Here is a 5145-nt window from a genome sequence, read left to right on the forward strand (position 1 = left end):
AACCATATCCATATAAGATGGTGAACTTACTTGATAAATACTGTGTGTGTTTCCTTTTTTTTTTTTCTTAAGATTTTATTTATTTGACAGAGAAACAGCGAGAGAAGGAACCCAAGCAGGGGGAATGGGAGTAGGAGAAGCGGGGTTCCCACAGAGCAGAGAGAGCCCAATCAGGACTCGATCCCAGGATCCCAGGATCATGACCTGAGCCGAAGTCAGACGCTTAAGGGCTGCACCATCCAGGCACCCCTGTTCCATGTGTTCTGACTGCTCCACTGACCACATGTTCCCTAGTCTCCCTCTCTTGGAGGCTCCTTATTCTGAGACATTACAGTATTGAAATCAGTTTAAGTCATTGTAAGGTTAAACTAATAACCCTACAATGGCCAGTAAGTGTTCAAATGAAAGGAGTCACGTGTCTCACTTTAAATCACAGGTTAGATGATGAAGCTTAGTGACGAAGGCATGTCTTAAGCAAGCCGAGACAGGCTTGTTGCGGGGGCGGAGGAGGGAGTTGTGTGACTGCAACAACAACAACAAAATTGCAACTTCTGGAAGAACCATTTATTCTTGCTGGTCTTGTACGTCCCCTCGAACTTGACCTTGGCCTCTCATAGGGCCTTGCATTGAAGAGCAGGGTCTCTGAAGACATCCTTGTTGACAACCATTTTGTCCAAGGGGATATCCACAGAGTACCTCGTGGGCATGGGATGATTGTAGTTATAAACATTCGCAGAAGACTTGATCTTTGACCTCTTGGCAATTTCTTCTTGCCCATGGCAGCTGTCACTTTGCAGGGATAGCGGTCCACTCCAGCCACCTGAGCATGGCCGTAGGGACAGTCTAAGGTGCCATCATCAATGTTCTTCACGATGACCACTTTGTGTCAAAAGTACTGTCCAGCTAGGACCAGCACCACCTTCCCAGGTTTTATGAACTTGCCCATCTTGACACCAGCCACCCAAGCCTACAGCAACAAGAAGGGAGATTTTCTGATAAAGTCCTTGAATGGTGGAATGAGGCATCTCAGGGTACAGGGACTTGTGTCACCAGAAATGATTAAGGAAAGGCTCACCAACGTCTCGACAGGAATGCTGGTTTATAGGAGAATTAAGCATTGTGGAGGTGGTGGGATCTAGACGATCTGTTAAGTTCCCCTTGGACACTAAGATTTTATCATTGAAATTATTTGAATTGCTGCCTAAGCTTTGGATGTATAAGCATAGTTTAAATATTTTATTTTCCTCATTTGATACAGGAGAAATCCTATATTTCTTTGATTTTTAGAGAATGAAGCTGTCATATCCAACGTCAGAAAAAAAATCTATCACTGTGGAGTAACATTCTCATTATCAGGATTATATATTACATTAGTCAACACTGTATATATTTCATCAGAGGTGTCTACAGAACTAACATTTTAGTCCATGCATTTCTCATGGGTAGAAGAATGGAAGTAGAACACCAGATTTAGTCTGTGTGCTGGAGATTTCCCACTATAAGAGGATATGAATGTGTTTTAATTTCTAGTAGGGGTCAGTACAGTCATGTCCAATGTCCTTCTCATTAGAGATATTTCAGGTGCTTTCTAGTCTTTATTATAGTGTAACATACACGTAGCAATACATTGAAAAAAACAAAAACAAAAACAAAAAAGTACCCATGAAAAAGAAGTCTTCTTTCTCTAGTGGCAGACATTGTTAGTTTTTTAATTTTTGTCTTTATGTGTACAGATGTTTTCAATGCAAATAAAAGTAGGTACATATATCCTCTTTTAAATACAAATGAGAACAAATGATAGAAACTGCTCTTTGCGTGCTCTTTTAAAAAATGATTTAACATATGTTCAGATCGTCCCATGTCAGGACATAAATAACTACTTTATATAATTTTTAACAATTGAGATATAATTCCTATAACATAAAAAATTCGTCTTTTTCTAATGCACAATTTAGTCTTTTTTTAAAAAAATTGTTCACAAACTTGTGCAACCATTACCACTACTTACAGAACATTTTCATCAAAAGTAACCTTGTATCCATTAGCAGACGCTTCACAACACTGCCCCCCCCATCCTTGGCAACCCCCTGTTGTCTCTGTGGATTTGCTTATTCTGAACATTCCATATAAATAGAAGCATACAATATATGGCGTATTTTGTCTAGCTTCTTTCACTTAGGACAATGATTTCAGGGTTCCTTCATGTTCTCTAACATGTATCAGTAGTTAAGTCCTTCTATGACCGAATAGCATTTTATTGGATAGATATTATAAAATTTTTTTGTATACGCATCCTTTGATGGATAGTTGACTTGTTTCTGCTTTTTGGTTTCTATGAAGAATGCTGCTACGAATGTGCATGTGCACAAGTTTGTGTGGCGTGTTGCCTTCCTATTTTTAATAACTTCATAGTAACCCATCATGTGGCTGCTCTGTAGTTTATCTAAATTTGTCTCCTACTCAGGGTATTTGGATTAGGTATAAGCACTGTAATTAAATCTCTCGCAAACTGTCTTGCATGTCCATTTCCGTGCAGCTTTGTGAGACAACATTGTAAAGCAGGGGAATTACCACATCAAATGATATGTGTAATTTTTCATTTTGATTAATATATTGCCTCATTGCCTCCTGGAGGCATCAATTGAGTCTTCCACATATCTGTTCCCTTGCAGTGTTTTCTGTTATCTTTTTAATCTCCCCCGCATATGTAATGTTCACTTTCATTCCTAATATTCGATGCTGACTCTTTTTGCCCGAGGTTTGGCCCTGTGACTAGGCTATCCGCCCCTGTTGCCCAATACCCCAACTCTGATTTTCTTGATTTGTATTTTGTTTTCCATTTCATTTATTTGCACTCTTTATTATTTCTATACGTTTTGAAATTTTACTATGTCAGGGTTTGTTCTAGCTTATTATGTTGGATGCCTAGTCTATCTATTTTTTTTGGCCTTTCTTATTTAATGTAAGTGCTTAATGTAAGCTTTCCTTTAAGCTTTGCTTTACCTGCACCTCACAAGTTTTGCTATGTTGTGTTTGTTATTCTTACATTTTGAGCATTTTCTAATTTCTTTTGTGATTTCTTCTTTGACCCTAGGTATAATTTAGGAGTGTTTCTTGATATCCAAACTTGGATGGCTTTAGTTATCACTTAGTAATTTTTAGCATAATTTCATAGTGAATATAGAATATACTTTTTAAAAGAAGATTTATTTATTTGAGAGAGAGAGACAGAGTACACTAGCAGGCAGAGGGAGAGAAAGAGAGTCTCAAGCAGACTCCTTGCTGAATGCAGAGCCTGTCTTAGGGCTCAATCTCACAACCCTGAGATCAGGACTTGGGCTAAAACTAAGAGTTGGGTGCTTAACTGTGCCACCCCAAGAATATACTTTGCTTTTCAGTCTTTTTGATATTTGTTGAGACTTACTTTATGGCCTGGTATGTGATCAGTTTTTTTTAAAATATTCTGTGTATGTGCTTGTTATTTTCTCCATTTGATGAAATAATGTTCTATGTATACTTAATAGATTAAACTCAATAATTGAATTCAAAGTATGTGTAACCTTACCAGATTATTTTTGTCTGCTTCTTTTGCCTGCAGTTACGGAGAGAAGTGGTTTAAAATATTCTCGGGGTGCCTGGGTGGCTCAGATGGTTAAGCATCTGCCTTCGGCTCAGGTCATGATCTCCAGGTCCTGGGATCAAGCCCCACGTCAGGCTTCTAGCTCATTGAGGAATCTGCTTCTCTCTTTGCCTCTCCCCCTGCTTGTGCTCTCTCTGCCCCTCTGTCTCCCAAATGAGTAAATAAGATCTTAAAAAAATTCTAATCTGTGAAATTTTCAGTTTCTTAGTATTGTTCACCCATTTTTTAATATATGTTTCGAAGCTGTATATTTAATGGCATAAAAGTTTAGAATTGTTTTGCCTTTCTTGTAAATTGAAACTTCTCTCCTGATGTGGTCAGGAGGAGAAAGAATCCTATATCCCTCTGGCATTTTTCTTCTCCTTTTTCCCCCAGGAACATCCTCCCTACACATACTTGACTGTGGGAATAACAGTCGACCACTGGAAATTCAACTCTATCTGTTGGGAAAAGCAACCATGTTATTTGTAATTCAGTTCCCCCCCAATATGGCATGTAACCATAGAAAGTCCTAGAAGAATGAAGGAAGAAATTCTGAAGGTTGGGAGAAAGGGTGTTTGGAAACCAATGGCTTAAACTTCTTAACTAATAATACTTTGTTGACTCCTTATATCCAGTAAAGATTTTTACTCACTTCTACCAGCTGTCGGTACCCATTTGTCTTCCTTGCTGATAGTTTTCATGTTTGCCTATTTCTCTTCCACCTCCTGTGTATTTGTCAGGGAGGTCATCTAGTTTCAAAGCTGGAAGGGACCTCAGAAGATCTTTTTCGCTGTCTTTTCTCACCCCAAAGACACTTGATAGAAGAAGCTCAGCTCCTTATAGGTGAATTATGTTTTTCAGAGTTAGACCTTGTAGCAGAGTGGAGATGAGAAACAAAGTCCCATTCCTGATTTCCTTGTCTTACATTTCCTACTTTTTTCCCCACTTGAAGTTCTCAGAATAGTTGAGACTGAGCAACCCGCTCAATTACTGGAATGTTCTACCTATATAAGCTGCTGTAAACGATTTCTTCTTTGGACTGTCTTGGGTACAGAGGACACTATGACCTCAGCTGAAATGTGGATACTACTGAAAGATTTGCTTGTTAGAGTAAAAATCTCAACCGTCAGCTCTTTTCAGTTTCACCACTCCTTTTTTTTTAATGATTTTATTTATTTATTTGACAGAGATCACAAGTAGGCAGAGAGGCAGGCAGAGAGGGAGGGGGAAGCAGGCTCCCTGCTGAGCAAAGAGCCCAATGTGGGGCTCGATCCCAGGACCCTGGGAACTAAAGGCAGAGGCTTTAACCCACTGAGCTATCCAGATGCCCCCAGTTTATCCACTCTTGGAGACTGGGAACAAACTGATTTCTAGAGGGTCCAGAACCTCTTCACTTGCATATTTCTGAGTCTGACCTGGCAGCAGATGTTCCTACATATTTCCCTGAGTGCAGTAAGCTTGTTGGCTTCATCTCAATGTGGCGGTTCCACTGCACGGGTTTTAATGGTTGGCTTTTTCTTGAG

At 39.4% G+C, this 5145-nt stretch overlaps 1 pseudogene; it reads right to left on the bottom strand.

Annotated features, from left to right (window-relative positions):
- Nucleotides 1–470: 470 nt before the first annotated feature.
- On the bottom strand, nt 471–946 carry LOC132007020 (large ribosomal subunit protein eL27-like; annotated as a pseudogene).
- Between the last annotated feature and the right edge of the window lie 4199 nt (nt 947–5145).

This window comes from Mustela nigripes, chromosome X, assembly GCF_022355385.1.
Source record: "Mustela nigripes isolate SB6536 chromosome X, MUSNIG.SB6536, whole genome shotgun sequence".
NCBI lineage: Eukaryota > Metazoa > Chordata > Mammalia > Carnivora > Mustelidae > Mustela > Mustela nigripes.